At 54.1% G+C, this 23,802-nt stretch overlaps 6 non-coding genes across 6 annotated transcripts; 2 read left to right on the top strand and 4 right to left on the bottom strand.

Annotated features, from left to right (window-relative positions):
* Nucleotides 1-93: 93 nt before the first annotated feature.
* Nucleotides 94-166, bottom strand: TRNAF-GAA (transfer RNA phenylalanine (anticodon GAA)). Its single transcript has one exon. It is a non-coding gene; the product is annotated as a tRNA-Phe (tRNA).
* A 5,703-nt stretch (nucleotides 167-5,869) lies between these two features.
* Nucleotides 5,870-5,978, bottom strand: TRNAL-CAA (transfer RNA leucine (anticodon CAA)). The gene is made up of 2 exons: nucleotides 5,941-5,978; nucleotides 5,870-5,915 (listed from the first exon to the last, which is right to left on the bottom strand). It is a non-coding gene; the product is annotated as a tRNA-Leu (tRNA).
* Nucleotides 5,979-11,906: 5,928 nt separating this feature from the next.
* TRNAT-UGU (transfer RNA threonine (anticodon UGU)) lies at nucleotides 11,907-11,980 on the top strand. The gene has a single exon. It is a non-coding gene; the product is annotated as a tRNA-Thr (tRNA).
* A 709-nt stretch (nucleotides 11,981-12,689) lies between these two features.
* On the bottom strand, nucleotides 12,690-12,771 carry TRNAS-AGA (transfer RNA serine (anticodon AGA)). Its single transcript has one exon. It is a non-coding gene; the product is annotated as a tRNA-Ser (tRNA).
* Nucleotides 12,772-15,721: 2,950 nt separating this feature from the next.
* TRNAI-AAU (transfer RNA isoleucine (anticodon AAU)) lies at nucleotides 15,722-15,795 on the top strand. Its single transcript has one exon. It is a non-coding gene; the product is annotated as a tRNA-Ile (tRNA).
* A 3,758-nt stretch (nucleotides 15,796-19,553) lies between these two features.
* Nucleotides 19,554-19,635, bottom strand: TRNAS-GCU (transfer RNA serine (anticodon GCU)). Its single transcript has one exon. It is a non-coding gene; the product is annotated as a tRNA-Ser (tRNA).
* Between the last annotated feature and the right edge of the window lie 4,167 nt (nucleotides 19,636-23,802).

The raw sequence follows: 23,802 nt of genomic DNA on the forward strand, positions 1-23,802 counted from the left end.
GCAGCTCAGCTCCCCTTTCCTCCTGCAGGGCAGCTTGGGATGACAGCTCTAAGCAAACCAATCAACTTCAAGTTATTAGCCCCTATTAGCACCTGCCAAAGCCTGGGATGGTACCAGGGACCTTTAGAGCTTCAGTCTAACGCTCTCCCCATTGAGCTACTTTGGCTGTTGCAAAAGGCTTCTCTGGCCTGTAATTCTCTGTCCAGGATGTTTTGCCGCATGTCGTCATGCCCTGCCCAGGAAGGCCAGACTGGCCTTTCCACAGCGCCCCTCCCCCACAGCCCAGAGCCAAGGTTCCCTCTACGCCAGGCCTGGGCAATACAGGCCAGCGGGCTGGATCCAGCCCATGAAGCCACCCAACATGGCAGCAAGAAGCCTCAGGCAGATTCCCTGCTCGCCCTGCCCCCACGCACAGCTGAGAGAAGGGGCTGCTGGGCCCTTTGTGTCTCTCAGCTGTAGAGGAAAAGGCTTCATGTCTGGTCCCTGCTCCAGGCTTGTTTGTGGCCAATGGGAGCTGCCTGCCTGAAGCCCTGGCCAGTCCCCACAAGCTCTTATTTACCCAGGGGTATGAGCTGTACCCCCTGTACCCCCTGCCCAGGGAAGGGGCTGCCTGAGAAATGTGTTTGGCTGCTGGGAGTGTCTCCCAGCCAGAGCCTGCCTCTGGCACCCCAGCCCCTCCCTTCCCTTAGCCCACTGGCCCTCCCTGTGATGGAAAAGGGCAAAGACTCGGCAGATTTCATTAATACAGATGAGGCTGGTTTCCCTCACTGGGAATCAAACTCAGGCCTCAGCAGTGAAAGTGCTGAATCCTAGCCACTAGACCATCAGGGACACATAAACATGGGTCTCTCCTTAACTACCCTAACCTTTCACAGGCCACTTTCTGTCCCCTTCAGGACAAGGCTCCATTTTCCATTGGCCAGTGGGGACAAGAACAGAAACCAAACAGAACATCAGAACAGCCAGACGGGGCCATGCCAGTTGCCAAACTAGCCCAGGATCCTGTCTCACAACAGCAGCCAATTTCATTGTCCCGAGGGAATCCTCACACAGACAGTTATTAAATGATCCCTCCCGTCACCCATTCCCAGCTTCTGGAATACACCAGCTAGGGACACCTGCCCTGTCCATCGTAGTTAAATGCCATTGATTATAGCTGCCAGGGATCCCAAAGTTGAGTAGCTCTGCATTAAGGCTGTGTCTACACAGGTAGGAATAAGAGATCCTCTGGAAAAGGGCTTTATTCTGGAGGATCGCGCCAGTCTAGACGCTTTTTTCCCGGCTTTTCCCCAAGCCGGAAAAAAAGCGGCGGATATGTTTATTTAAATCCGCGGGGGATATTTAAATCCCCTGCGGATTTCCCTATCCTGACTTACCTGATTTGAATGGCTGTTCTGTTTCTAGGGGCCAGTGTAGACACAGCCTAAGGGTTCAAAGTAGGAATAAGACCCTCCAGAAAAGGGCACTTTTTCCGGAGGATCGGGGCCAGTGTAGACGCTCTTTTCCGGCTTTTTTAAAAGCCGGAAAAAAGCGGCGGACATTTTTATTTAAATGCCGCGGGGGATATTTAAATCCCCCGCGGATTTCCCTACGACGACTGGTGAAATTTACATGCCCCTTCCGGAAAAGGGGCCAGTGTAGACGTAGCCAGCCTGAGTGTTGCTCAGCACTAGTAGAGACAGGGAGGGACAAAACGGTCTAACGGCACCTGCAGCCTTTCAGAACAACCCCCAGCCCCAACCCCAAGAACCAGCCCTTCCCTTCACCCTCACTGGGGTCTGTTGGGAACTGTCTGAACTCAACCCCACCCCAGTTTCACCCTAAAGATTGCCTGGTCTGTAAAAGGTGCCCTGGAAATGAGAAAGCAGCTAACATGACACTCATGGGACTTGAACCCACAATCTTCAAATGACTTGCTAGGTTCACATTAACTATTGCAGCTTAAAAGTCCAACATGTTTTCCATTGCACCACAGAGAGTGCTGAACTTGATATCTCCATTCTCTAGAGCAGGGGGCTGGACTTGATGGCCTTCTAAGGTCTCTTCCAGCTCTACGGTTCTATGATTCTATGACTCTCTGCTTTGCAGCATGGCAATCCCAAGACTTGGTTCTGCAGGCTCCAGTTTCCCCTCTTCTGTTTCTTTTCAGCTCCCTGCAAACTGCCTCCCAGCTATGGGTGAGGCTGAGTGTGTGTGAAACCAGCTGCACTTTGGATGATTTTGTTAATTGTTAAAAAAGCCTCAGGCACCTCTTCTGCCTGGGAAGGTGTCTGGAATAGACGCCTAGTGTGACATCACCCTGGGGTTTTACCCCTTTAACCTCACCCAGAGACTCCTGACAAGTCTCCTGTGTCCATCTCCACCTCAGGCCAAGTGTTCGCATGTTTCATATCTAAGGAAACTCCTCCTCCCTTTTTCCTGCCAGTCCTTCCCAAGCAAGCTATACCCTTCTGTGCCAATATTCCAATAAAGTGTATTATCCCACCAAGTCCCTGTGATACCAACTTCCTGCTTATTACCCATAGTCCTGTGTGTCTATACCAGCATCTAAGGGTACGTCTAGACTACCGCGTTTTGTCGACGGAAGTTTTGTCGACAGATACTGTCGACAAAACTTCCGTCGACAAAGAGCGTCCAGACACATTGAGTTCTGTCAACAAAGCAAGCTGCTTTGTCGACAGAACTCCATAGTCTGGACGCAACGTTACAGGCAATAACACCTTCTGTCGACAGAGTTCTGTCGACAGAAGGCGTTATGCCTCGTAAAATGAGGTATACCAGCGTCGACAAAACTGCTGACTTCTGTCGACGTTATGTCGACAGAACTCAGCATTAGTGTTGTCGCTGGTATAGTTTTGTCGACAAAAGTCCACTTTTGTCGACAAAACTAGGTAGTCTAGACACACCCTAAGACACAGATTAGATTTTGCTTCCCAGTGGTACCATGACGCTCCTTTATCTCTGCTGTTACAGCCCCTGCTCTCTCCCATTTCTGGCCCATCTCCCAGGTGTCCATGTTGTTCACTTACCTGTGGGCTTTGGTCACCTGCCCCCATCAAACCTAGTTTAAAGCCTCCTCACTAGGTTAGCCAGTCTGCACCCAAATACTCTTCCCTTCCTCGACAGGTGAACCCTATCCCTGCTGAGCAGCCCTTCCTGCTACAGCATCCCTGCCCATTGAACTGTAGCTTTCTGTGCCCAGGGGGCCAGACACTGCCTGGGCTCGATGGCTGTGGGGAATGGGGAACGGCTGCACTTTGGGAGTCAAAAGTGTTGTGTGGAAACATAAAGAGCCATTTTTAAAAGACTTTGGAGGAAGGTACTATGGCTCAGTTGGCAAAAGCACCTACTTCATAAACAGGAGATCCTGGGTTCAAGTCCCAGTGGTGCCTTTCTAGGACACAGAAGAGACCTCCCCTGGCCACCAATGGAACTGCTGGCTCAGGAAAAGGCTGATTGGGGGAGTCTTGGGAAGAAAGAAACCACAAACCTGGAGCTACTGCTGTGACTGGTGCTGGCAGGCAGGGCTCTGACTGCACTTGGTGAGACAGAAAAGCCAGCTCCACGCATCCTTGTGACTTCCTGAGTGGGTCAGGGCCATGAGGGTGCAACCTCTTCACCTCCTGCAGCCATGGAGAGTCAGGGTCTGTGGGTGTCAGGAGGAGCTTCTCACCTGGTGGGGGGAGAAGTGTCTTGGGGCTTGTGGTTTCCTTCTTCTCCACTCAGCCTTTTCCTGAACCAGCAGTTCCATGGGTGGCCAGGGGAGGCCTCTTCTGTGTCCCAGAAGGGCATAAGTAAATGTGAGCAAAGGCTGTTTATTAGTCAAGTGCTTTAGCCAGCTCTAAATTGTTCTACTGTATGGTCCCAGACAACACCATTGTCTCACAAAGTTCATTCATTCCCCATTTCCCTCCTGCCTTCCCACCCTGGCGGTGTCTGGCTCCCTGGGCACAGAAAGCTACAGCTCAGTGGGCAGAGGCTCTGACATGCACATCTCCCCCAGCCGCTGGGACTGTAGAGTCACCTTTGAGGTTCTGCAGGGTTGTGGGAGGGAGAAATGCAGCAAACTTTGATTTTCTGGCTTGTAAACCCCTTGGTCTCAGGGTCTAGGTTGGAGTCCCCAGGTGGGGGCCTGGCCTCCTTCAGTTTGGTCCCTTCCTGAGGGCACAAAATAGACAACAGAGAATACCTTTGCCCTGCAGCAATCTCTGTTGGCCAAAGGGTTAGCAACCGAATATTTGCCCAAGTTTAAGTGCAGTAGCAGAAAATATTTTTATGTGTGTTTCTGTGGTGTAATGGTTATCACGTTTGCCTAACACACAACAGATTCCTAGTTCAAAGCCAGGCAGAAACAGAGGGTCTTCTTTTATTGCAGTTCCCCTGGGTGCCCACAAGGCAGTTCCAGGGCCTGCCACTTGGTGCAGGGTTTGGCAGCATGTGTTCTGGTTTTCAGGAGCATGTGGGAGACAGCTTAGGAGGTTAGGCTGAGATAGGAGGACGCGGAGGGGGGGCCTAAGACTTCTCAGTGGTGCCTTGCCTGAGACCAGGTCATTGCGGCCACGCAGTCCAGGGCCCACCCTCGAATTGCCACTACTGTGGCTGTGCACCTGTGGGGTAGTGTGGCTGTCACCTTTGGGGCAAGTGGATACAAAGCCACATAATGTCCCACCTCATGCCCAGACACCAGCCATCCCATTCCCCTCGCTTTCTTCTCACCCAGCACCCCCTGCTTGCTTTGTTCCTGCTCCCCCACCCTGCTCCTTTATCCACGTTCCTTCTGCACCCTTTCTCCTGGCCACACACGGCTCCTTGGCGCTTCTCAAGCCAGGCCCTGCAAAGAGCCACCAGGCAGGAACCAGCCCTTGGAGCTCAGCTTGCACCGGATCTGGTAGTTTCTCACCACATCTCACCGGGGAAGAGGTGACTTGTTCTCCTTCCTTCTGACCTTACGTCTCCGTTCCCTTCAAAGGTCTCTGCTGCCTCGGGACCCGCCTCCTCAGGGCGCTGCCCCTCTGCCACTGGGCTGGGAGCGGGAGACTCCACAGTCTCTGCACTTGGGCTGAGAAGTCTCACGGGGACTCGTCTGTTGACGGCGTTAGTCAGCCCAATGGCCAGCCGGATCCATTCTGTAGCGCTGCTCGAGAGGGAGCTTTACAAGTGCCCAGTGTCCATTGGTATTTTCTGGGGCTCTGTGTAGGGCATTGGCTTGGCCATCTTTTCCACGGGAAATGCCTCTTCTTTGGAACAGCAGCTCCCAGGAGTTCAGGGAACTTCTTCTTCTCCGCTTGGGAAAGGGACGACTCAGGGGGTATGGGAAAGATATTTGTGCTGTGAAAACAGCAGGGCCCCCAGGGAAACTGGTAAATAATCCCAGCGCCCAGGCCTGATGTTACCTGCCCCCACACAATGCACACGGCAAACCTGACTCCCCGAGCATAGGGCGAGTCTGGGGGCTCGTTGCTGGGCCGTGGGGTGAAGCAGCAAACCAGCCTCCTTCTGTGGGGCCTGTGAGTGTTGCTGAATCTGGGCCCCTGCACCTGGGGAAAGGCAAACAAAAGGTCTGGGGGCCACACACAGACCCTGCTGGGCTGAGCAGGAAGTGGCTGGCACTTTGCTTTGTCTTTGCCTGGCTCCTCAGACCACTGGTCTGGATGGAGCGTTACAGACGTCGGAATAATGGAATTGCTGTGTAGACACTCCCATTGTTATTGCAGTATAATGGCCTTTATGCCCAAGGAACGCTGCTGTGTAGATGCAGCCTCAGAGAAATGCTTTCATGAGCATGTGGGAGGAGCAAGGGCTCCTACAATGTCAGGAGAAATGGGGAAATGAGGTCAGCTCTCTAGACATAGATATAAAAGAGATGATGTGTCAGGAGTGGGATTTGAACCCACACCTCCATTTGGAGACCAGAACACCCAACTAAGGGAAAGACAGGCCCTTGAATCTGGCGCCTTAGACCACTCGGCCATCCTGACACCTATGTAGAGACTTCTAATGGCAGTTTTCTTATATGTGTGAGTTGCTCGGGGAGGCGGCAGGAGCACCTCTCTTTCCCCATCTAACAGCCGCTCTACAGCCCAGCTGGGTTTATCCCCACTCACCCTCATCTAACGTTGTGAGGTGTTTTGCAGGGAGCTGACAAGAAACAGAAGAGGAGAAAACTCTGGCCGGCAGAACTGACGCCTGGGATTCTCCTGTGCCAGGGAGTCTGTGTCAGTGCACCTGGGGATCCTGAGCTAGGTGTCTCCTGGGCTTGTTGGCTCCATACCAGGGGTGTCTCTTCTGCAGGGCGATGCTTGTTCCCGGGGCTAACGCTTATCTCTGGGACACACTTTGTGCAGGGACCATTGGTCTTTGTGCCACAGCACGTGTCTGGGATGTGGGAGTGAGGAACCTGCCTCAAATAGACATGTATCCGCCCCCTGCAGTGTGCTGCTTGAGACCCCGGAGCCCTGGCTTTGACTGGTGCCTGGCACGTGGGGAATTAGATCTAGGGGGAGATTTCTAGAGCCCCACAACAGCTGCTGCTCACATGCACATGTGCACATCTGTCTGGGGTTACTGGGCACCCAGCCTGCTTCCTGTCCCTGCCAACCTGGGCAAAGCGGCATCACTGGCTCAGGGGTTCCTCTCCTCAGTGCACTGCAGAGAAAGCCCTTGTGTGTTAAAGGGCCTCAGGGAGCCCAGAGCAGAGGGAGCTGGGAATCTAGTCCCATTGATCCCCTCAACACACACACACAGTCCCAGCCCCAAGCACCCCCACATCCCTAATCCTGTACCCTGATTCCCATATCCTCCCACATCCTCACCCCTGCCCTGAGCCCCACACCCCACTGACAAGCTCCCCAAGTACTTACCTTGAGCCTCCCACACTCCACTCCACACTTTAATTTCTTACAGGTACTGTCCTATCACAACCCCTCCCCCAACTTCCTGCCTTGAGCCTTCCCCTGCCCAAGGGGTGGTGCCCAATAGAACAGTCCCTGTAAGAAATGTGTCACTTTCACCCCTGGGAGCAGCTCGGCCATGCAAAGGGGCTGCCTGGGGCAGGACATTAGCCCTGGAGGGCAGGGGTGGGTGTGGCAGTGACATCACAAGGGCCTTTCGCAGCCCCTCATCTTATTGGCTAACGGAGGTTGAGAGCCTGTGTGGGGGCAGGGAAGTAGCTGCCTGAGAATGTGCTGGGCTGCTGGCCGGGAGTAAGTCAGGTAAGTCTCCCAGCCAGAGCCTGCCTCTGGCACCCCAGCCCCTCCCTTCCCTCAACCCACTGGTACCCCATGTAAACCAAACCCTCTGCCCCCATCCTGAACCCTCACCCCTCCCAGATCCTGCACCCCAATCCTCTGCCCCAAGTCACAACCCAACCTCCTGCAACTGTTCCTGCACCCCAGGCCTCTGCCCCAAGCTCCTGTCTGCACCAACCTGCATCCCAGATCCCTTCCTCCTCCATTAATAGCATGGAAAAGTGCAGCCCTGGGAGTGGTTCCCCATCAAAAGTCATTGGCCAGGCCAGCCCTAACCTGTGCAGCAACCCAGCCCCCCCCCCAATTGCTTAATGAGCCCTGCCCTGCCAGGGGCTCAGGACTCTGCCCATGGAGCTGCCATGTCTTCTCCAGAGCCCTTAGGCTGGCACCGGGGAGGACTGAGTCCAGACAGTGCCCAGCAGAGTCCAGCAAGGGCAGAGGGAAGAGCTGGGATGTGGTGGTGGGGCCAGGGGTTGTTCTGAAAGGCTGCTGGCACCGTTAGACCCTTTTTTCCTTCCCTGTCTCACCCCAGTGCTGAGCAACACTCAGTGTCGGTCTGAGCATCCGTCCTGCTCTGGGACGTGTCTCTGCGGCAGGAACCTGCCCAGGCGGCTCTCGCAGTGAGGCCCCTCCCTGGCAGCACCGAGCAGTGAGAGCTGAGTGAAGGGGGAGGCAGGCCCAGGGGGAGAAGGCTCGATGACTGTGTCAGAGGGAGGCTCTGCCCTGGCCAGTGGAGAATCGTTGCCTCTCCGAGGGGCCCAGGTCTGGTGGGTCATTTCCCCAGGTTACTGAGTGGGGGCTGGAGCCAGTTCTGGGTTGTCGCCTTCAACAACCAAACTGAACCAATGGATCTTGTGCCGACCTGACACTGCGCTGGGCTAGTGCTGTGTGTGCCACAGAGCTTCCTGCAGCGCTGCCCACATGGGAGAGGGGAGGGGCAGTTTGAGTCACCCAGCTCTGCCCCTTCTGAAGGGCTTGTGAAAATGGCAGGTGCTGTCTTGGCAGTGAGGGAGAGGTGGGAAAGGGGCCCTGAGTGAACCTCTTGGGTCACAGCTGCTGTAACAATGAGGTAAGATGAATGAGTAGGCAGATGTCAAGTGAAAAGTGAGGCTGGTTTCTCTGACTCTGAATTGGACCCAGGCCTCAGCAGTGAAAGTGCTGAATCCTAACCACTAGACCATCAGGGACACCTGCACATGGGGTCTTTCCTTACCTGCACTAGCCTTTCACAGGCCACTTTCTCTCCCCTTCAGGACACGGGTCCATTTTCCATTGTCCAGAGGGGACAAGAACAGAAACCAAACAGAACAGCAGAACAGCCAGACGGGGCCATGCCAGTTGCCCAACTAGCCCAGGATCCTGTCTAATGACAGCAGCCGATTTCATTGCCCAGTGGGAATCCTCAGAACAGACAATTAAGTGATGCCTCCTGTCGCCCATTCCCAGCTTCTAGAATACACCAGCTAGGGACACCTGCCCTGTCCATCCTGGTTAAATGCCATTGATTGACCTTTCCTGCATTAAATTATCCAGTTCTGTTTTGGACCTTCTTGTAGATTTCACCTTCACAACATCTTCTGGCAAGGAGTTCCACTGGGCGCAAAAATGCTCCCTTTTGATTCACTTTTAATTTGGTTACTTACCAGTTTCATTCTGTCACCCAGGATCTTGAGTAGGAGAATAAAAATTCTTATTGTTTTCTGCACCCCTGTCATCATTACATAAAACCCTGTCCCATCACCCCTTAGTCGTCTCTTTCCCAAGCTGAGAAGAAGTTCCATGAACTTCTTCCTTCAAAGTAGGAATAAGAGATCCTCCGGAATAGGGCTTTATTCCAGAGGATCGGGCCAGTCTAGACGCTTTTTTCCGGCTTTTCCGCAAGCTGGAAAAAAAGTGGAGGACTTGTTTATTTAAATCCCGCAGGGGATATTTAAATACCCCGTGGATTTCCCTATTCCCACTTTCAAAATTAGCATGCCCCTTCCAAAGAATGGGCCAGTGTAGACGTAGCCCTAGTGTTTTCCCTGCCTTGCATTTGGCCACCCCCTATGGATCAGGCCAGTGATTGCTAACCTTTTTTTAATACCATGGACAGCCAAACCCATTCACAAGCTTTTGCCAGACTGGTAACATATTTACATATCTGCATATACATTATGCAAATAACAAATATGCAAATATGGAAATAAACCATTACCAGTCCCTAACAGATCAGTGTTTGCAGTTATCTACACTTAAAAATTCACAGAAGAAATTCCCCTCAGACTCCTGGAGGGGGCAGCTCTTCCCCCGGGGGGACTGGAGCCTGCAGAGGGAGGGGCGCAGGGAGAGGCACCCACAGAGGCAGAGGGCATTTGTGACACCCTGGTTATAAACTTCAGAAATGTTGTTGGGGCACAGAAGTTGGTGTACCCAAGTGCCACCACCAGGCACCTCTGCCCCCCCCTCCTGCCCCACGGTGGTGGGGGAGTTGCCGTTGTATCTTTCCCCATCTCCTTCTGTACAAACCCTGCCCTGTGTCTCCCCTTCCCCAGCCAGGCTGCTCTTGCTCCCCCTGTCTCCTCCCAACGTCCCCTGCCCCCTTTCCCTTCCTGTGACCCCCCCCCAAGTTTCCCTCCATTGCATTCCTACTCCCAGCCACCCACTGACTGGCATGATCCCCCCAACCTCCCTTCAGCACCTCCTGCCTCTCCTTCCTGCCCCCACCTCACACATCCCTGTTCCCCTTCACCTCTCTTATCTGCCCCCACCCCCACCCCTCTCTGGGGTGGCTCTCCCCACCTGGCCCCAGGCTGGGATCACAGCCCCCTCTGCTGAGAGCAGCCCTGGGCCAGATACCCCTACTGCCACCCTGGGGGGTCTGCTCTTCTGGGAAGGGGAGGGGGGGCCTCTCCTACCTGCCCCCACAAATGCTGCCCACCCTGGGGTGGGGGCCAGGCTGGGGGCCAGGCCGGGCAGGGACTGGCCAGGCTGGGGGCGCTGCCATGGGAAAGGTTCCCAGGGTCAGCTTTCTACATCCCACCGGCCCTGCAGGAGATTCCCCCTCCAGGCTGCAGCCCAGGCTCCAGGGGCCCAGCAGTGCTGCACCCAATGCTGGGGGTCAGGGATCCGCCCAGAGCCATTTCCAGGGGCCCTGAAAGCAGCGGGCAGGAAAGGAGCCAGGCTGAGGCTTTGCAGAGAGCTGGCCGGGGACCTGGCAGGAGGAGGCTCCAGCGAGCACAGAGCCTGCGCAGGGCCAGCCTGCTGGGAGGGGAGCAGGAGCATCCAGCACCATTCAGGCCAGCGGCAGCCAACACTGGGGAGCTCTGAGACTCCAGGGTAAAGGCCTCCAGCCCCCAGCCCCTGGGATTAGGTGGCCCCCAGACCCTAGAACCAGGCCCCCTGGAGTTTCATTGTGGCCGGGGGGCTCTGACCACAGCGGGGCTGGCCCCAGAGCCCAGGACCTGGGAGTCTGGTCAGCAAGTGAGATTCGCCCGTCAGTCCAAGCTGCTTTCTCCCCGGCTGCCGTTCCTGCCTGTCCCGTGCAGGCGCCGCGCAGGCCAGTGGGTGTCAGTGGGGCCCTGCTCTCAGTCCGTCCCACCCAGGCCTGGCACGGAGATGGACCATGGGGCACGTTTCTCCCTGTGAGCGTGTGCAGAGGCGGGAGGGAGACACACCAGCCCGGCTGAAGGTTTTGTGCTGGGGCTGGAGGCTTGAGCCCGAGCTGTTGGCCTCTGCTGGACTTGCTCCTCCCCCCTCTCCTGCCTTGCTGCCTCCTTTGGCCAGCAGCGCTCAGGGGCAGCCAGGTCCTAGGCACAAGCTCCTCAGAGGGGACAGGCCTGAGGCTTCTGGCTTCTGCCAAGGGGCTTTCTGTGGTGCAGAGCAGGGGAGGGAGGCCAGGCCCAGGCAGGAGAAGGGGCAGCAAGACACTGTGTTTCTGCCTGGTTTCACTCAAGGGTCCTTCTGCAGGTGAAGCTCCCATTAGAGCCCCCTGTGTTGCTGGGTTCTCCTGCCCCAACACTCACCCAAGGGCCACCTGGGCAAAGCAGCCAGCCCCAGGCCCCCTTCCAAAGCTCAGCTGGCAAAGCAGAGGCCTGTGGCTGGGGATCAGCAAAGGCCCTTAGGTTGCTTTTTTAAAAAAAAAAATTAATGGAGATTGCCTATCTCCTAGAGCTGGAAGAGACCTTCAAAGGTCATCAAGTCCAGCCCCCTGACTTCTCAGCAGGACCAAGCACCTTCTCTGATGAATTTTTGCCCCAAATGGCCTCTGCAAGGATTGAACTCACAACCCTGGGTTTAGCAGGCTCCCTCCCCAAACAGTGCTGTAGTCAGCATGGGGTTTGAACCCATGACCTTGGTATTATTAGCACCAGGCTCCAACCAACTGAGCTAGCTGGGCTGCTAATTCAACTCCAGCTGAAAGGAGAGATTCTTCTTCCTCCCCCTGCCTGCAGGCCCGGCCTTAGGACCAGGCGGCTGCCTTGGGTCTGTCCCTTTGGGGCCTGGGGCTACAATTGCCAAAAAGGGTTTGGGTTCCAGCTGCCAATCTAACGTCTTAGGCTGCGCAGACCTCAAGACACGGCAGGAGCTAGAGGGGAACGGTGAACGGCTGCACTTTGGAATGGGAACATGTTCTCTGGAACCATAAAGTAGAACAGTTTGAGGGCTGCTTTGAAGGAGGGCACCATGGCTTAGTTGGCTAAAGCAACTGCCTTGTAAGCAGAAGATCCTGGGTTCAACTCCCAGTGGTGCCTTGTGGTGAGGCCAATGTGTCTCTTCTTTCCACCATATCCCAACACATATCTGGAGTTGGTTTTACTGTTTGCTGGTGTCCTAACAGTGGAAGTAGGATGGCAGCAAAGAGCAGGCGCAGTGTGTACTGGTGCAGGTGCCCTGTGGGTTTGATTTAGAGAGTCTTATCTAGACTTGCTAAATCAAACTCTGGGAGATGGATTGCAGCAGAAATCTCCACCTGAGTGAAGACATGGCCGAATGGTGCAATTAGTTAGATGCTGACCACAGCCAGTCTGAGCCATTCTAGTGCTCCGGGCATGTGGCACTGCCCCCCGGCTCATGGTGCATGTGCGGCTCCACCCTGGGTGCACAGTGCATATACAGACCCTCCCCCTCCATGCATGGAGCTTGTGATGGCAGGATGCTCTTGTGCTACACAGCCTGGCCCTGCCACCACCGCTGGCGTGCAACCCAGGGTCCCCTGGGGCAGGCCATGCAGAGCCCCACAGCTGCATGGGGAAGGGCACTGCTGACAGGTGCTGTGCAGGTTAATGCAGCCCCAGGGAACTGCTGCAGCCTGCCAGGAGCCAGGCAGGCAGTGCCAGAGGGCAGCTGCCCCACTAGCTCAACCCTTAATCCAGTCCTGATGCCAACAGTAACAGCCCCACTGCTAGTAACTCACAGAGGCCCTTGCTGCCCGAGGAAGAGGTGTGGGCAAAACACAGACCTCACTGTGAGCAGGATTTGAACCTGCGCAGGGAAACCCTATTGGATTTCTAGTCCAACACCTTAACCACTCGGCCGTCACAGCTCTGGGCAAAGTGGGTACAGGAAAACTGGTAAATAATCCCAGTGCACGGCCCTAATGTCACCTGCCACAGAGTTCACACATCAAACCATTGCAACAGCTGTGCAGAGGAGTCCTGGCTGTTCTGCTCTTAGGCTGCCTTGGAGGTGAGTTCTGCTTCAAGTTCTTCCCTCCTCCTTCTTGGTCTTCCTTTACCTTTTCCTTCCTCTTCTCTTCTCCTCTTTTCCTTCTTCTTGTTGGTGTCCTTCTTGGATCCCAGTTTATAAAGAGAAATTCAAGTACCGCTTAGTTCTACCTTAACCAATTATTTTAGTATAATTTCACTATCCAGTCGGCTAAGATCGAGCGCTTCCAGCCTCTTGGAGAGCCATGTCACAGGCACAAGCCCCCAGAGTTCCCTCTGGCCCTTCCAGGGATACATCGCAGGAGCAAGCAAGTGGCAGCAAGTGCTGGGCACTCTCATGGTAGGAGCCAGAGATAAAGCTGTGGTCCAAGGAGGAGTCTCTGCAGGTCCTGCAGTCCAGGCGGAGGAATGCAGATATTTATGGCTGAATGGCTGACGACCTTGCAAAGAAAGGCCACCTCCTCCCACCCCAGTCAGAGCCAAGGTCAAGAAATTGCGGCAGGGGTATGTGAGGACCTGTGAGCGCAGTTTCCGCACTGGGGAAGCATCGCAGCATGGTGCATACTGTGAGGAACTGGACCAAGTCCTGGGGGTTGGGGAACCCTGTCTCCAGGGACAGTTGTGGAGTCTGGGATGAAGACATCTGGGCAGCAGCGGCCGCAGCTTCAGGACGACAACCCAGATGACCAGCAGTTCCAGGATGAGGAGAAGGAGGATTCCAGGAACGTCGTGACCCTCACCCTGGAACCGGTCGTCCAGATGGAGGAGGCCTCCCAAATGTCCTCAGGCACCCGGGAGGGAACATCAGGTGAGTGTTGTGAGGTTGCAACACACACAGGGCAGGTGGGAGCACAGGGGATGATGCGCTATTGTGACGTGTCATGCTGATTGTAGGTGGGGGGACACCACACATGTGTGACCCCATAGAGGGCCGTCCTCCCCCTACCATGTGTGCAAAGCACCACCTGCTCCTACAGACAGTGCTGCCAGCGGCTAATTTCCTAACACTGGATGCAAACAAGCAAGTGAAATGGGGGTGTAGCTCAGTGGTAAAGTGTTTGACTATAGGAAAAATGGTCCCTGTTTCAACTCCAAGTGCCTCCTGAAAGGTTGATCAACTTCTGTCTACATTGGCTGCTTGCTTTTCCAGAAAAGCAATGACGATCTACTGTAAAATTGTCAGTGTTTTTCCAGAAAAACTATGCTGCTCCTATTCGGGCAAAAGTCATTTTCTGGAAAAACTGTTCCAGAAAAGGGCCAGTGTAGACAGCCCAGTAGTCTTTTCAGCAAAAAAGCCCCCATCGCAAAAATGACGATCGGGGCTTTTTTCCGGAAAAGCGCGTCTACATTGGCCACGGACGCTGTTCCGGAAAAAGTGCTTTTCTGGAAAAGCATCCTGCCAATGTAGACGCGCTTTTTCCGGAAATCCTTATAACGGAAAACTGTTCCATTTTAAGCATTTCTGGAAAAGGGTGCCAGTGTAGACGTAGCCCTAATGTGTTTCTGTGTCAATGCGCATAAACCAGGCAAACCCATCTCAACTGAAACAAGTTAAAATCTGCTGTGTCTGGTTTCTATTCCCATCAATTCAGCAAGGGTGTGATCTGAAAGTCCTTGGTCTACCTGGGCTATGCTGTGCAGAAGAACAAGAATTCCTCCCAGTGGGGGAGGAATGGCCACTATCTTTCAATCTTCCGGAGTTTGATTTAGCAAGTCCAACTAAGACTCACTAAATCAAATTCAGAGGGTACCCCACCAGTTTCCAGTACTTCTGCTCTTTGCTCCCTTTGGGTTCTTGAAGTAGGGACATAGCCAGGCTCAACTGATGGAGGCCAACTCTCGCTATGTAGGGTATGTTTACACTTGCACCCTCTTTTCCAAAACGGGATGCAAATGTAAAAACTGAAAACTATAAATGAAGCCACCAGGGACACATACAATGGGCCTGCAAAAAAATGAAACAGCTGAGCACTTTGCAGAGAACACGCCATCGCCCTGCTGGGAGAGGCTCCATCATGCACAGACTCTGCTCAGGGCCAGACTGCTGGGAGGAGGCTCTGGCCATGGACTTTCCTCCCCTCTCTGTTACCTCCTGCACCTGGGGCTGAAAGGGACGTGGGCTGCAGACTGGTCCTGCCCAGCTGCCTTCCCCAGTGGGAGCAGAAAATGACCATGGAAGGGCTCACACATTGTCCCCAATGCACTCGCCTGAGGGCCTGAATTCTTGCTACCCCTGGGTGCACCCAAATGCCCTTCTGGGGGGGCAGGCTCCCCAGCTCACACCCCTCCTGTCACACAAAGCTTGCAAACGGGGTTGATTTTCCTCCATCTCCCCTTGCTGCTGCGCTAAAAGAAATCCTGAACCCGGACCCTTCTCCTGTCACTGGCGAGATGGCCCTGTGCTGGGATATGAGAGAGTATCCTAGTGATGCTCCTCGCAGCCCAGGATAAGAAGGGGGCTCTGGGTGGAAGGAACCCAAGTAAAACAGGTCCCAATGGGCATGAACTGGGCACCAGCTTGGCCCAGTTGAGTGAGGGGAGGTTGGTCCCATGGTGTCAAGGGCAGCCCTCAGGATTCTGCTGCTGCTGGCAGGGAAGAAGCTGGGAGGCAAGGTGCTGGCAGCAAGAGATTCCGGCTTCTCTTTGTCCTGGGTCTGCCGGCCACCAGCCACCTTAACCATCCCTCAAACCAGCTGGACTAGCCAGCCCATGTCACAGTGAGTCACTAGTGACCCTGTCAGAGAAGAGCCATTGGCAGCTGCAGAGACGTCCCTGCAGCTGCCTGAGGAGCCTTTCTTGAAAGGGCCACTGGTGAACAGCACTTGTGTAGGCCGGCTAGCTCAGCTGGTTAGAGCATGGTGCTAATAACGCCAAGGTCATGGGTTCAAGCCCCATGCTGGCCACAGGGGTGTTTGGTTTGGTGACTTCCCTTCCTTTAGCTGCCTGCTATGGACAGGGAAGCAGAAACAAGCAAAAGGCTGAGAGCTTTGCAGGAAGCAGGGCAGAGATCTGGTAGGGGGAGGCTCCAGCCTGTACAGCTCCAGTGGCTAAAAGGGCCTGGGCCTGGCTTCCTGTTCCCAAAAGCAGGGGAACTGATGCCCAAATTCCTGCTGCTGCAGTGGCTACCTCAAGGCACCAGCTGGGGGGCAGGCTCTGGAGCCCAAGCCACATGGGGAGACTCAATATGACCGGGAGGCCTGGAGCATGTGAGCCCTGCACAGAGGCTGCTGCTGGTGGCCTTCTTCAGTGGCCCAGAAGCTCAGGTTCCTCTGAACCAGCTTCTCCCTCTGGAGCCACCCCCCAGCGCTGCTGAGGCCCCTGATGTGAGGCAGTGGGACCATCAGAGGAAGGTGCCAGCCTTAGCCCTTCCTCCCAGCCTCCTCCCCCTCCCAGAGTCTTTCCCCAGCCCCTCCCCAGTTCTACATTCCCTACATAAAAACCAGAGAGTTTGTTCTTTCAACTGGGAAAAGTCCTGTTTGTGTTACCGGGAGGGAGGGGGGGAGGGGGGAAGGGAGAGGGAAGGGGATGTGTTGGGGTATGTTGATGTTGGGAGGGAGACACAGAGGGCAAAAAATGAGGAGTAATGTTAGTTAGTTGGAACCAAGGGGCTGGGTTTGAACTACTGCAGAAAAAAGGACTCTGCCCCTAGAGCTGCCCTGTCCTTTCCAGAGCCCTTAGGCTGGCACTGGGGAGGCCTGAGTCCAGGCAGTGACCAGCCAAGGGGGAAGGGTTAGGGTTAGCCCCATGCTAGGTCTCAGCTGCTGTAACATGTGGCAAGAAGATTGACTAGGGACATGTTTGGGAAAGTTGCAGCTGGGAAGGGAACAGAGACAAGGGAGACGTGAGGTGAGAGGTCGCCTCTTCTCAAGCGAGACGTGGTGGGAAACTGCCGGTTCCGGTGCAAGCCGAGCTCCAAGGGCTGGTTCCTGCCCCAGTGGCTCCTTGCAGGGCCTGGCTTGAGACGCACCAAGAAGTGCCATGTGTGGCCAGGAGAGAGGGTGGGGAGAACGGAAGGTGTTGGAGCAAGCTGGGACTGCTGGGGGATTTGAGCATCAGGGGGGAACCTTACCTGGTTTTGTGTCCCCTTGCAACAGAGGCTACAGATGTCCCAGAGGCTGGACAGGACTCAATTTTCACTATATAAACTGGGGTCCAAGAAGGAGACCAGCAAGAAGAACTCGCCTGTAAAAGAGCCTTCGACCAGAGCTTCCAGGACACCTCTGCACAACCCTGAGTAGGGCAACAAGGGATCCAAGCCCTGAGACCCCCAGCTCAGAGTAGAACATGTCTGTCCCATCAGAGAGGACACCTCAAGAACCTGTGTTTCTATAGGGCTTTGAACTAAGGAGCTGCTGTATGTTAAAAAAACACAGTGATTGCTACACCACGGAGGCTTTTCTTTCCTCTATTTAAACTTGGGAAACTATTCTGTTACCAACTCTTTAGCCAACTCAGATTGCTGGAGGGGAAGGAATTCTCTCTTGTTAATTCTGTGCCCTCAGGAAGGGACCAAACCCCGCTCCCCCGTCCCAGGGACTCCAACCCAAACCCTGAGACCCAAATCCTGCCCTGGGGGAGCTCTGCAATGTGACCCTGGCTCCCAAGGCAGCAAGTGCAGAATCCCCCTTGGTGAGCGCAAGAGGCTCCAACCAGCCTGGTCTGAATCCAGCTGAAAGGCTGGACGGCCCCGCTGCTGGAGTGTCACAGCCCCTGTCAACCAGCCCAGTGTTTGCCCCGTCTCTTTCAAGGAAGGGCACGGCAGGGCCCACACACCCACCAGGAGTCTCAGGCACGTCTCTCGCACCCAGCTGACCATGGAGCAGGTCTCCGTGGCCCGTGTGTGGTACCCAGGAGCTCTCTCCTGTGAGCCCCCCCAGGGGAGTCTCATACAGAGGTCTTGGGATCACAAGCTTCCTGACACTCTCATCATGCAACAGGGGCAGGTCCAGCCTGTTCTGTAAAAGCCGCTCTGGAAATCAGAGAGCACCTAAAGTGACTCCAGTGGGATTTGAACCCACAACATTGGAATGACTAGTCTAGCTCACACTAATGGCTACAGCTTAGAAGTCCAAGACCCTGATTATTGCACCGTAGCTCACAGCAACCCTCATTTCTTCACTCTGCTTTGCAGCAGGGTAATTGCTGGGCTAGAATAAAGGGAAAAGCTGAGCCAGAGGAACACACGCTCCCCCTCCCACACTCAGACCCCCCATACCCAGCCCCCTGCCCAGAGCCTCAGCTGTGGCTTAAACCTGGTTCCAGAGAGAAGAGGCCAATGCAAACAGCCCCATGGCAGCGAGGGAGTCAGCACGTCCGTGGGTGGGGAAGGGAGCTGGGGGCAGATCTTGGCTCTAACTCGCTAGGCGACCTTGGCCTGTTCAGTGAATCTCTCCCTGTCTCCATGGCCCTGTCAGTACATCAGGGACAGCAACACTCACAGCCCCACAGGAGGGGGCTGGTTTAATGCTTCACCCCATGGCCCAGCAATGAGCCCCCAACTCCCCCTGTGCTCTGGGAGCCAGGTTTGCTGTGTGAATTCTGTGGGGCAGGTGCCGTCAGGCCTGGGCACTGGGATTATTTACCAATTTCCCCAGCCCTCTGACACTGCTAAGATCAGGGCTGAAGCGGCTGAGTGGTTCAGGTTTTTGATTAGAAACCAATAGACTAAGCAGGTCCACAAAATCCACTAGTTCTGCTTCCCCAGAAAAGTAAATGTGAACCTCAGTCCTCCCTGTCCCTTCCCCTCACGCCATGGGGCTGGAACGCCAGAGGCGTGAGGTGTCTTAGTTGGGGGCCACATCAGAGAGGGCTGGGGGCCTTTGGAAGAGGTTTTTTGTTTCTCACTTTTGTGGCCCCCAATTTTCTGTGGGTCAGTGGCCCCCCAACCCAGAAAAGGTTCCCCACCCCTGCCATAAATAAAGCGACACTGAAACCTTGTGTGCTGGCCGTAATGTTTTCCTTTATTTACAATGAAGTTTGATCAACTAACATGAGACAGTTCAAACGCTTAATCTGTTTATTTAAATGAAACTTTTCTCCCCAGCTGCAGCCCTAGCAAAATGGCTGGGGTGTGATTATGTCATTAGTGGCGAGTGTCCATTAGTAACCAAGAGTCCATGGAAAGATTTGGGGCGGGCAGGGGCTCAGCAAAGGGGTGGGGAAGGTGGGGTCTTGGGGAAGGGACAGGATAGATCCTGGCTTGCCCTGACATTTAAAAGGTGACCTTGGGGGCATGTGGCCCCCTGAGCAGCCTCTGATGTTCCCTGTGTGAGCCCCAGAACCAGCCCTGAGTGACGGGGGCAGGGAGAGCAGCTTACACATGCCAAGGGGCTGGCCAGGGGCAGGACATGAGCCCTGGGAGGCAGCAGTGACATCACAAGGGCCTTCTGCAGCACCTCAGCTCATTGGTTGGGAGGCAGTGACCTCACAGAGGGTCCATGGCAACAGCCAGGTGGGACAGGCTGCAGCATCTCAGAGACCCCCATGGCCTGGCTGCCTGGAATCTCCTTTGTGAGGTTTCCCCTTGAGGGCAGAAGGAATTGAGGGTCCCAGCTGGGAGTATCTCTGTGGAGATTTCCCCTTTCCCCAGGTTGCAGTGGGAGGGGCTGGCACTGAACTGAAGAGAGGTCTGGGAGAAGCAAGAGGAAGGGTTGCAAACATCCAACGAGGATGGGATTTGAACCCACGCATGCAGAGCACAATGGATTAGCAGTCCATCACCTTAACCACTCTGCCACCTCGTCTGAGTTGTAGGAGTTTGTTACCAATTACCCAAAGCCATCACTGCCAGGAACCATTGTGCCACTTGCTGGCTGGCCAGGGACATCCAAGGCTGGAAGGTTTTGGCTTTTCACAATGTTCTCTGGGCTGTTGTACAAAGCTCAGTGCTTGTAAGAAACCCAAACACCCCTTGGCTACATTTACCCTGCAGGCTTCTTACACAAGAACTGTTTTGTGCAAGAGTTCTTGCGCAAAATGTCTTGTGCAAGAGCATGTCCACACTGCCATGTGCTTTTGCGCAAGAATGTCTGTGGCAGTGTGCACGCTCTCTTGTGCAAGAAAGCTCTGATGGCCATTTTAGCCATAGGGATTTCTTGCACAAAAAAAACCCTCTTGCCCATTCATACTACCTTCTTCTGCAAGAGCTCTTGCACAAGAGGGTTTATTCCTCATGGGGAGAGGAATCACTCTTGCCCAAGAAGCCTTCTTTTCCTACGTTTTGCCATAAATTTACTTGTGCAAGAACACGCATGCAGTGTAGATGCTCCTTAAGTTTTTGCGCAAGAACGGCTGTTCTTGAGCAAGAAGCCTGCAGTGTAGATGTAGCCCCTGGGTGCCCAGAGAGGGGTGTCTAGTCACAGTCTGGCTCGGCGCGCGCTGCAATGGGAAGATGTCCACGGAGCAGGCAGATGGCAGCGGCGCAGGACTCTGGTGGGCCCAGCATCCACAGGAGCGTTTCCGATATGGGTGTTTACTGACAGTGTCCATCTCTGGTCTGATTTCACAGTGTGGTGAGACACTGGCACCCACAGCTGCATAGATGGGGTGGCTAGAGGGAGTGGCTGGCGGGCGGCCGGTAGAAGCAGTGACAAGTGGCCAAGGGAGTGAGTGAGCCTCATTTGCATACCTAATGAGCTGCCATTGTTGTGGAAGAGGCTCTTGTGCCAGAAGGAGCAACTACACAGCCCTTTCTTGTGCAAGAAAAACCCTCTTGTGCAATGCCGCTACGCTTAGCCTCATTTGCATATTTCTGGCACAAAACCCACCAGTGTAGACATAGCCCAATTGTTTTCACTGTCAGGGTGCTCAGTGGTCCCCCCCCCTTCTTACTTGCTCTCCCAAAAGAAACAGACCTGGCTCCCCTTTCTTTTCCCCCAGCAATTGGCATGCTGCAAAGCAGATATCCGAGACAGCAAAGCTAACAGTCTGGGAGGCTCTGCCTCACAACAGGAAATGTGTTGGATTTATAAGCTGTGGTGCTCTGGGTGAACCAGGGCAGTGATTTAAAGGTTGTGGGTTCAAATCCCATCAGAGTTACTTTAGCTGCTTCTTCATTTCCAGGGCAGCTTTTACAGAACGGGCAATCCTTAGGCTGACACTAGGATGGGCTTTAGTCCAGCAGACCCCAGCGAGGGTGGAGGCAAGGGCTGCTCTGAAAGGCTGCAGATGCCCATGGACCCTTTTGTCCCTCCATGTCTCCTACCAGTGCTGTGCAACACTCAAGCTATGTCTACACTACACTGTTCTTCTGAAAAAGCTAGGCAAATTGTGAACCCCAGTTTGCATAGCTTTTTCAGCTTCTTTTTTTGGAAGAGGCTTTTCTGACATTTGGCCTGTCTACACTGGGCCAAATGTGGGGGAAAAAACCCTTTTTTGGAACATCCCTTCTTCATAAAATGAAGTTCACAGAGATGCCAGAAAATCATGTCTGCTCTTCCGAGAAATTTTGTGGAAGAGCAGATGTGTTCTCTGGACTAAACAGGGCAAACAGAGCCCTGATGTAGCATCTTATTTCAAGTTTAGGGTTCAGAGTAGACAGAGGGTTGACATATGGTAAACATTTTGAGCTACAGAAGTTGTCATTTTCATCTTCTTTTGAAAAACGCTTCGGTGTTTACACAGCACCACATTTCGAAATAACCTGCTATTCCAAAATTTCCCTTCCTCCTCATGGAATGAGGTTTACAGGGATGTTGGAATAGCGAGCCCATTGTATTTCAAAAGAATAGGGCACTGTTAACACACGGGATAGATATTACAGATGCCTTAGTACCCCGAAATAGCGCTGCATTGTCAAGGTCGCCTTACAGGACCACAGTAGGGGGCACGGTTGATGCTGAATTTTCAGCTATCTCCTCTTGGAAGTCTTTGCTGCTGTCTACAGCCACGCGTAGGCCTGACTCTGCATTGCCAGGGCCCCAGCCCCTCCCAGACTGCCAGACAAGAGACAGAGCTGCCAGGGGGCAGGTGTTTTCAGACTCGCAGCAGGGGGCACAAATCCCTCTCTAGCGGGCCTGCAGGAAAGGAAGCCAAAGAAGGTGGATTTTGAGGACTCTGCCTCCCCACAGCCAGCCCCACCCCCACAGGATTTGGCAGAACAAGGGGGTGGAGGTCTCTGCTCACCCTACTGAGTCCCACTGAAATTTTGAGCTTTTGTCCTGCCCCCCTCAGCTTGGCCTCCCTCCTCTGCCCCATTCCTACTGCACTGCCTCCTTGGGCAAGTCACACAAAGGAAGCAGCAGGAAGAGCCAGCCCAATACGCCAGCATCCGAGGGCAGGGGAGGCTGAGACACAAGTGTCCATCAGGTGCCTGGCCTGACCCATCTGGCTTCCCCAGGCTGGCACCAAGGGGCATTCTCAGCTGATGTCACCCCCACCTGTCGCATGGGAGTTGGGTTTATCCCAGGCACAGTCTCAGTACCAGGAGCTGCCCTTACCCAGGGCACCAAGGGGAGCGGCAATAAGAGAAGATGCTGTGTTTTTGCCTGACTCTGAACCAGGGACCTTTTGCATATTAGGCAAATGTTATAACCACTGCACCAGAGAAACACACATCAACTGTGAAACTTGTCTGACTGTTCTGTTCCTAGCTCTTTCTACAACTGCTCTGTGGGGGAGGGAAATGCACCTTGTGAACACTCCACCTCTTGTTCTCATGGAAGTCAATAACCCGAGCTGCCAGCTCCTCATTTTCTTCTCCTCAGTTCTAGCCACATCAGCCCAGGGAGGAGAAAAAATAACCCTCCACCCGCTGATTGTCCCCGTCAGCTTCTGTAGCTTCACGTCCTTCCACAGCAGCTCCAGCTTTGAGCTACAAATCAAAGCTACTAGGGCATTGCAGCCGCATAGGCCAACAACAGGACCTCTGGGACATCTGTAGCCTTTGCTGCAAGGGGACACAAAATCAGGTAAGGTTCCCCCCTGATACCCAGATCCCAGCCACCCCAAGACTCGGCACCTCCAGCTTGCTCCAACACTTTCCCTTTCTCCTGCACCCTTTCTCCTGGCTACACACAGGGCACTTTTTGTTGCTTCTCAAGTCAGGCCTTGCAAGGACCCACCATGGCAGGAACCAGCCCTTGGAGCTCAGCTTGAGTTTCACACCTCGTCTTGCTTGAGAAGAGGCGACTTGCTCCCCTTCTTCTCACCTCACGTCTCCCTTTTCTCTGTTCCCTTCAAAGGTCTCCTCTGCCTCAGGATCTGCCTCCTCAGGGTGCTGCCCCTCTGCCACTGGGCTGGGAGTGGGAGACTCCACAGTCTCTGCACTTGGGCTGAGAAGTCTCATTGGGATTCTTCCATTGATGGCGTTAGTCAGCTGGACCCCAGCCAGATCCATTCAGTAGCGCTGCCTGAGAGGTAGCTTTCCCAATGTCCATTGGTATTTCCTGGGACTTTGTGTAGGGGAATGCCTCTTCTTTGGAAAGCAGCTCTCAGGAGTTCATGGAACGTCTTCTTCTCAGCTTGGGAAAGGGACGAGCAAGGGGCGATTGGACAGGGGTTTATGTAATGATACAGGGATGCAAAAAGCAAATAAGAAACGATTTTTTCTCCTACTCAGGAACCAGGGTGACAGAATGAAATTGGTAAGTAGTCAAGTTAAAAATAGACCAAAAGGGAACATTTTTGTGCTGAGTGGAACTCCTTGCCAGAGGATGTTGTGAAGGTGAAATCTATAAAAAGGTCTGAAAAAGAACTGGATAATTTAATGCAGGAAAGGTCAATCAATGGCATTTAACCAGGATGGACAAGGAAGGTGTCCGTAGCTGGTGTATACCAGAAGCTGGGAATTGGCGATGGGAGGGATCACTTAATAATTGTCTGTCCTGAGGATTCCCACTGGGCAATGACATTGTCTGCTGTCGTGACACAGGATCCTGGGCTAGTTGGGCAACTGGCATGGCCCAGTCTGG

This window comes from Pelodiscus sinensis, chromosome 31, assembly GCF_049634645.1.
Source record: "Pelodiscus sinensis isolate JC-2024 chromosome 31, ASM4963464v1, whole genome shotgun sequence".
NCBI classification, from domain to species: domain Eukaryota; kingdom Metazoa; phylum Chordata; order Testudines; family Trionychidae; genus Pelodiscus; species Pelodiscus sinensis.